Source organism: Cervus elaphus, chromosome 15, assembly GCF_910594005.1.
Source record: "Cervus elaphus chromosome 15, mCerEla1.1, whole genome shotgun sequence".
Classification (NCBI taxonomy): Eukaryota; Metazoa; Chordata; class Mammalia; order Artiodactyla; family Cervidae; genus Cervus; species Cervus elaphus.
This window is the reverse complement of record NC_057829.1, coordinates 34,597,544-34,606,394: the sequence shown is the minus strand read 5'-3', so window position 1 is coordinate 34,606,394 and position 8,851 is coordinate 34,597,544. Positions and strand designations below refer to the sequence as shown.

Sequence of the window (8,851 nt, the reverse complement as noted above, 5' to 3'; positions counted from 1 at the left end):
CATCCCTAAGATATTAGTCAGCTGCCAGGGCAGAGCTGGAAGAGTGCTGTGCATGGCCCAGGAGGTTTTTCTCCCACCACTATGGCATGGCCTAAGAGGTAGAATGTTTTCTGAGACTTTCTCTAGCCCACTTCTGCTCCCCAATATATTTTCTGCTCTTCCTGCCTCCAAGTCTGATTACAAAGCATTTACCTTCTCCAGCTCATCCCCAAATCTTCCCTAACAACCATTGATCCAAATTATGTCTGCATGATTTTGCCTTTTACACACTGTGATAGAAATGGAGAGTCAGAGTATGCAACCTTTCTGCTGTATCTTAATTTATCTACTCTCTTGAGGTTCGGTTGTATTAGATGAGAGATTACTCTACCTTCCTTCTCCCTTTCTCCCTGTCCAGCTGCATCGCTGGTATTTGTTCTTTGGTTGCTATCTTCATAACTCTAGGTACTATATGCATATTTCCGGCTGTAGAAGGTGTCCCCAAGTCTTTGAGATAAAGTTTTTTGCATCCCCATAAGCATAAAAATAACCATTTCAGAGACATCAACAGGAGGCTTGGTAGAGTGAGGTGGTGTGTTTCAGAAATGAGGGCTCTAGGAGCATAGATGAGAGAATGAAGTTAAGAGAAGTTTTCTGGAAGAGGCAAGACTTGAGCTGAACCTTGTCCACTTACCTTTCCCAGGGCAGCTGTTCATCCATCACACTCTCCGTTTGAGTCTTGACTTGCAGTATCTCATTCAGACACCAGGGGGAGGGCAAGGGGCTTTGCTGGGATGTCCTCTCCTCTGATAGAAAGAAGACAGCTCCGCTTTCCCCGCCCTCATTCCTTTGAGCCTGGAAGGAGTTGCCGCTAGGTTCTCAGCTCCCAGCCCTCAATCTGATCAGAAGTTTGAGTCTATGCATGACATCTGTAGCTTCCAGGCCTTCTGTTCATGGATATGTCTCATCTGCACTCCATGTTCTCAAAGCATGGTCCTTAGAGCCCTCACACGGGTACCAGTCTGTAGACACGTACATTTCTGGGCCCTGCTCCAGACCTCTCATCAGGAGTTGGAGCCCAGGAATATGCATGTTTCATACTCAGCACAGGTTCCTCTCATACACAGGCAGCACTGAAAACTAATGGAGCCTTTCTGTGTTCTTACCCCATTAAACCCCTTTATCATTTTCTCCCATTTTCCATAGTCATTTCTCTGTAATGGGTTCATAATTTGAGGAAACACAGCATATTTGATTCTTGGAGATTGAGCCTCTCACATGGAATTAACGCATCTTAAAAAAGTCTTTCAGGTGGGTCAGTGGTAAAGAATCTGCCTGCCAAACAGGAGACATGGGTCAGGAAGAGCCCCTGGAGGAGGGCATAGCAACCAACTCCAGTACTGTTGCTTGGAGAATCCCCATGGACAGAGGAGCCTGGTGGGCTACAGTCCATGGGGTTGGAAAGAGTCGGACATGACTGAACAGGGCCTGTAAGCAACACCTACCCCCCGCAGTCTGCAATTTGGAAGACTACATAAGACTCCCCACATTTTGGTTTCCAAGAAGTCCATTAAAATATGATCTGATCTGCACTTCAGTTTTCCCAAAATGTAGTTCCTGGAACCTTTGAGTGGGAATCACTCATCATGTTATAAAACAGTTATAATACACATTTTAATATCGACACTTTTTATTTTAATACCAAAATAAGAAGAGGAACAGAGTGTCCAAATAAAGAAAAGTCCTCTACATTAATAAATTTAACTTTATGGAACTTTCATTCTGTTGCCCTCAGTTTTTCTGTTTTGTGCAAACAAATGAAAAATTCACCACAGACCAGCTTGTGTTCTTGGGCTGGAGTTTGGGGAGCAAGCTGATGTGAGGACCTGGTTTGAGAACAACTCCATGCTAGGGGGCTGTGTTGTGATTGCAGTACTAAGGCAGAGTATCAATACTGGACTTTTGGTACGTATTTTGTGTATTAGCAACACGTGAAATTTTAAATCAAAGAGAGAGGTGGTGGTTTTCCATATTTGGTTCCCATGATGTTTTAAGGGTTGAGAGTTTAAGAAAATAATACCATTCATATACCTACTGTCTGCTGTGAGGACTCAGATGGGCCTAGAATCTGTGGACAGTTGTAGGTGCTGCCCTTTGGGCAGCAGGGTCAGGCGAGTGAAGGGTGGAAAGTTGCGTGGTGGGGTGATGAAGGGAGGAGCTGGGAGTACACTCTACACATGCACACCAAGAAGGTCGTGATGTGACTGTCCTGAAGGACCGGTCCATGAAGAGGTGAGCTGCCCTACACTCTGAGACACTAGAAAGAAGAGCTAGACCCAACAGCAAGAACTTCCAGAGAGGAAAATTTAAGCTTAATAGAGGAAAGATATCCTAGGAATCAGAGATGCCTAAATATAGAAAGTGAGCCTCTCGTTACCACACACAGAGTTTGAAGAGTCATTCATCTGGGAGGTGATGGAGAAGCTTACTGCATTCAAACAAAAATAATAAAATTAAATAGAAATGATGGAAATAATAGTTTTACATTGATAGTTCTTGACATTTATAAAGTTGTTTTGGTACAACTGTAGTTTTAAAATAGTCTTGAGAGGTAGATTGAAAACTATTCTGACTTCAGGTTCAAGATGGCAGATTGAGGATACATTAACAGTGCCCAAACAAAGGAAAATGCCAGTTCCCGAGGCGCTTACAATCTAGAAATTCTGTAGATTCCATATTATCCTGGAGACACTGGAAAAACTTAGGGACAGGGCAAAATAAGACAATATAAGGAAAAAAGAAAGGCAATTATAAGCTCCAAGGGAAAAAAGCAAAAAAAAAAAAAAGAGAGAGAGACAATGTAATTATAGTTTCCGTAGTGTCTTGGTTATCACATTTGCCTCACAGTGTAATTACAGCATCCTATTGATTACATAGGAAACTATATGTAGTCATAAGAATATAAACACTATTTTTGATTTTTAGAAGCAATTTACAGACAGAGCATAGAAACTTAGTGATGACTGAAGATAGAATGCCAATGTTAAAATTTTTGACAATATAAAAATAAATGTATAGTCAGTGGAATACTTGTGTTAGAGGTGGGGAAATGAAATAAAAAGTACATGTGTTAATAGCTTCATTCACATACAAGATTGTTGAGATATTGACTAGAGTTGGTGAAACAAGGGATAGAAGTGTAAGTACATTCTTTAAATGTTCAGAGGTAAACAAAAGACATAGACTAGATAGATACACAGGCAGGCGAGCGAAACGGAGGAAGAAAAAAAGGAGGGTGTTTTTGTGAACTAAATTTTTGTTTTTCATACCGTGGAATCAATAGATTACCTGAAGTCCGTAAATCAACAAATGGAACCATAGGACTTCCCTGGCGGTCCACTGGCTAAAACTCTGCATTCCCAATGCAGAGGGCCTGGGTTCTAGTTCCCTGGTCAGGGGACATGCTGACGAAGAGTTCGCATATTGCAACTAAAGATTCCACATGCCACAACTGCAGGTTGAAGATCCCATGTTCTTGCTGCAACTAAGACTCGGCACCGCCAAATAAATAAGATAAACACATATTTAAAAAATAAATGGAACCATCAGCATTTTATTTAGTGTTTCAGAGGCTTATCACCTAAATAATAAGATAAATGGTTAAAAGAGGTTTCCTTGAGGAAATGAGTCAGGGGTAGAAAGGACTGGAGCAAGAAACTTGTTTTCTGTGACATACATGGGCATAACATTTTTTTAATTAAAAAAAAACTACAATGTAATATATTATTTTCATGTTGTCAAAAAAATCAAAATACACCATCACCATTATAATAGATGAGGAAACTGAGGCTCAGAGAGGCAAGATGACTTTGTTTAGGTCACAGCACGAGGAAGGAGAGCGATCAGGAATGAATGCCATATCTCAGGACACTAGCTCTTCCGACCTCCACGGGGCTGCTCCAAAGAGCCTTGAGAGCGCCTTTCACTCTGCTTCTGTGATTCACCATCCATTCAAGCTGCTATGCCTTTGCACCTGCTCTTTTCTCTGCCTAAGGGGCCCCTCCCAGCTTCTTTTGCTGGCATGCGTCTGTTCATTTATCACGACCCAGCCCCATGTCAGTTCCTCCATAACAAGGACCCTTCTTTTGTCTTCTTCCTGTACTCTGTCCCTGTAATGTTTATTTATGATCCCACTGGATCATAAATATTTGGCTATCCATCTGTACATGTTTCTGTCTCATTTGCTAGTCTATGAACCTTTCAAGGCAGAGGTCTGTATCTGATTCAACACCATACCCTAGCTCCCACCCCACTGCCTGCCCCTGGGTCTTCAAAAGCGTTTCCGGAATTTGTGGATGGGTGGAGCGCATGTATCTCTGCCTCTAAGATTCTGGGCTGGTGGCCGAGCCCCAAACCCTGGCCATGGGCCTGACAGCTGTGGAGGAGCTGCGCCGTCAGGTTCACACTCATCCCTAAGTGACTGCCCTACTCCCAGCCTTCATAATCTAGCCCCTCCTATTTACTAGTTCCCCACTCGCATCCCAAGGCTTATCTGCAAATCTCAGTGTTCCCAAAAGGCATGCCTTGGGAGCCAAGTGGAACCTTCCATCTGGGTTGTATCAAATCACTGACAAAGTCCTGTCCCCAAGTCAGCAGAGGCTGGAGGAAGGCTTTGGGGGAAGACCTTTTCTCCTTAGAGGAACTAACCCAGAGAAAAAGATAACGATAATAATGTGCCGGTAGGAGCTGCTCAAAGTGGTAGAAACAGGGGAATGAATGGATTGAGCAGCTTTCAGACGTGTGTCCCCAGGCAGGCTCTTGGCGTCTCTGGGCCTCTGTTTCCTCGTCTGGATCTTAGGAAAGTGATAGATGCCTGTGGTGACGGGGTTTACAGGAGACAAAGCATGAGAGCAGGTCTGGAGCAGCACTGACTCCGAGTCGGTGCTCAGTCTATATGTGCATCTTCCTTACAGTAATTTTTTTAAATTTTTATTTTCTAATTTTTATCACAGTGAGCCACTAACATGGTTTAAGAGGCAAATTCTTCTTTCATTACAACAAAACCTAGTTTTTCACCCCATCCTCACTATTTATTTTTCCCCAGAGGCAACACTTTCAACTCTTTAAACAATTCTTCTGGTATTTACTTGCATATTTCAAAATAACTTGCTTGTGTTGGTATTTTTTGTTTTGCTTTCAGGTTTCATCTTTTTAATCATCCTGGTGAAGGACATTCTAAATGTTACGTGAGACAGAACAGAACATTTTTTACTTCTAGTATCAAGAAAAAAATGAGAGAGTTTCCCAGCAGCCTAGGGGTTACGAATTCCATCTCTCATTGCTATTGCCCAGGTTCAATCCCTGGTCAGGGAACTAAAATCCTGCAATCCATGCAGCACAGCCAAACAAACAAACAAAAAGAAATGACATAACAAATATTTTTAGGAAATGTCCATATAATCAGACAGAGTGCTGGAGGAAAAAAAACTCTCAGTAATCATGTTCTTTGCCTTCCCTGGTAGCTCAGATGGTGAAGAATCTGCCTGCAATGCAGGAGACCTAGGTTCAATCCCTGGATTGGAAAGATCCGCTGGAGAAGAGAATGGCAACACACTCCAGTATTCTTGCCTGGAGAATTCCAAGCACAGAGGAACCTGCCAGGCTATAGTCCATGGGGTCACAAAGCATCTGAAACAACTGAGCAACTAATACTTCACTTCACATTTCAATCATGTCCTTGATTTCTTATAGTTAACAGCTGGAAATTATTTCCCAACCATGATTAAACATTGTGTACAGGTTTTTTAAAAATGTTCCTAGGTGCACTTTATTAAAAACAATCCGTCTAGTTAAACTTTTTTTTTTTTTTTGGTCGGAACCAATAATCCTGGGAGCCTGAACTGAAAAAGTGGTAAAGAAAGGAAAAAATACCCAGACTCTACAAATGTCTCAGAATTTTTCTTTAAATGGGAGAAAAATTTTTTAAAAACACATGGAGCTTTCTGAAAGGTCTTTAACAAGCTACCTTGGGAGCTCAATTGAAAAAAAGAGGTAGATGTACTAAAAACAGATGTTTCCGTGCAGCTCCAAAAATTTTTATAAATACAACCATTTGGAAGGATGGTCCTGGATTAGAAGTTTTATTCCTCGTGTATCTACATGGGATGTGCATGCATCTCAGTTGTCATAATTGTCCCTGTAATTTCCTCCTAAACAGTGGTCATAACCACCCTGACTTCTGCCACCATAGTCTCTGAACCTTCCATGTCCATATCCATATCCTCCAGGTCAACTGTCATACCTGCCACTTCCATAGTCCCGGTCGCCACCTCCTCTAGAGTAACTGTGACCACACCCACAGGCTCAAAGTCACCTCCTCTTGTTCCCCAGGGCCAACTTGCCCGAGTGGTCTACATAGATCTGACAACTATCAGAGACTTTTCATTCAAGGTTCTCATGGCATCTGAGGCACACTCTGGACTGTTGAAGGTGATGAAACCAAAACCCTGGGATAGCTATGTCTTCCAGTCTTTGACAATGGCCTCCTCAGAAACAGGTCAGAAGCTGCTGAAATGATCCTCCAGAACTTGCCCATCAGGGTTGAAGTTAAGTCCTCCCAAAAAAAGCTTCCCTTCTTCAGAGGACAGGCAGTAAATTTGAGTCATGGAAATGAAGACATAAAAAGGCCAGAGACAGCTACTGCGAAGGAGCCGAGAGACTGGGCTGTAATGATACTTTTTAATTCATCTACTGAAGGGAATCTTGGTTGATTCTAGCTTTTGGCAACTATGAATAAAGTTGCTATAAAACTTTGTGTGTAGGTTTTTTGTGTGGATTTAGTTTTTCGACTCATTTAAGTGAATACCAAGGAGCACCATCTCTGGATTGTATGGTAAATCTATGCTCAGCTTTGTAAGAAATTTCAAACTGTCTTCCAAAGTGGCTGTACCATTTTGCATTCCCACCAGCAATTAATAAAAGAGTTCCTGTCATTCCACATCTTCACCAGCATTTGGTATGATCAGGCTTTCAGATATTCTAATAAGTGTATAGTGAAAGAAAAATGAAAGTGAAGTCGCTCAGTCATGTCCAGCTCTTTGCAACCCCATGGACTGTAGCCTACCAGTTTCCTCCTTCCATGGGATTTTCCAGGCAAGAATACTGGAGTGGGTTGCCATTTCCTTCTTCAAGGTGTATAGTGGTATCTCACTATTTTAATTTGTAAGTCACTGACATATAGTTTTGAGCATCTTTTCATATGTTTATTTGCCATCAATATATCTTCTTTGAGGAGGTATCTGTTCACATCTTTTGCCTATTTTTTAGTTGGTTGGTTTCTTTATTCAGTTTTAAGAATTCTTTGTGTATTTTAGACATAAGCCTCTATCAAATTGTGTTTTGCAAATATTTTCTCCCAGTCTTTGACATGTCTTTTTATTTTATTAATGTACTGAGCTTTTATTATTATGTGTTTAAGTTCTAAGAGTTCATTTTTGTTCTCTAAATTTTCTTTTTAATAGTTTCTTCTTTTTGCTTTGTGTATAGAATAATTCTTCTTGTCTCTCTGAAGATATTCATGACAATTTTTTCCTGAAGTGTTCCTCTCCCTGCAAGCTTCTGTTTTTTTCCAAAGCGCTTTTATTTCTTAGTAGAGGCTCTCCCCTAACAACAGGGCATTCTTGTTTGCCTTCTTGTCTGACAAGACACCAGAATCTGACTGTACACTCTGTCTGTGTTTGTGTTTTGGGATGTGGGGAAGGGGAGGGCGTGCTTCTCTCTAGGGTAATTGGGTCAACATTTTTGAGGGGAGACTTCTTATCCAGTCCTTGCTGGACCTCGTAAACATGGCTACTAGTAGTTTGGGATTTGAGTGGGAGAAGAAGCCTAGAAGGTTCAACATCTAATGAGTAAATTTCCATTGCATCCTTATTTTAAATACTCCATAGTCATCTATGTCTGTTGTCTTCCTGTCTGGAAATCCTTATTTTATCTTCTTCAGATAGTGAAGCTTCAGGTTTCTGCTGTGGTGCAGAACAGACAGTTTACCAGCTGTGTGGTGAGGGAGGAAATGGGTCTGGGATTAAACTGCTTTTTAAACTTTTGGGGCATAAAACGTTATGAGTTTATTCCAGGAGGAAATTTTCATTTTCCCCAAGTGTTTTAATACTCAACAAGAATAACATCTAATGTCTTTTCATATTATTTGTAGGCTTAAATGTTTAAATTAGAAGTGGTGATACTAGAAAAGATATGATTCACACTAGTTTCTAATCATCTTCTTTTAATAAGAATTTGATGAGATTATTTTGTCACCCTAAAATAAGATTTTACTAAAATGTATACTTTTCTATCGTTTGTTCATCCAAAGATCCAGCTTTATTACCCCCAGTCTGTACTTATAATGAATGAATTTGAATGAAAAATTCCTATCAGAAAGTATTTCTATACATTTTAGTTTAACTAATTTCTACTGGAGTATAGTTGATTTACAAGGTTGTGTTAGTTCCCGCTATACAGCAAAGTGAATCAGTTATACATATACATATATCCACTCTTTTTTAGATTCTATTCCCATGAATGTCTTTAGAGAGTACTGAGGAGAGTTCCTACTGTTATACAGTAGGTTCTTATTAGTTATCCATTTTATAGTAGTGTGTATATGTCCATCCCAATTCCCAATTTATCCCTTTTCTATATATTTTATTTGAGTAGATTCTTTAAGGTGTTCTGTGTTCTAGCTAGCATTATCTAACATTTATTGTTTCCATGGATTTAAAAAATAAACTTTCTATCTAGTAGTCATATCTCCTTAGGCTCCTCTTAGCTACGACAACTTCTCAAGCTTTTTGTGTTTTTTATTATTATCTTCACA

General features: G+C 40.5%; 1 pseudogene; it reads right to left on the bottom strand.

Annotated features, from left to right (window-relative positions):
- Nucleotides 1-6,156: 6,156 nt before the first annotated feature.
- LOC122708514 lies at nucleotides 6,157-6,644 on the bottom strand (annotated as a pseudogene).
- Between the last annotated feature and the right edge of the window lie 2,207 nt (nucleotides 6,645-8,851).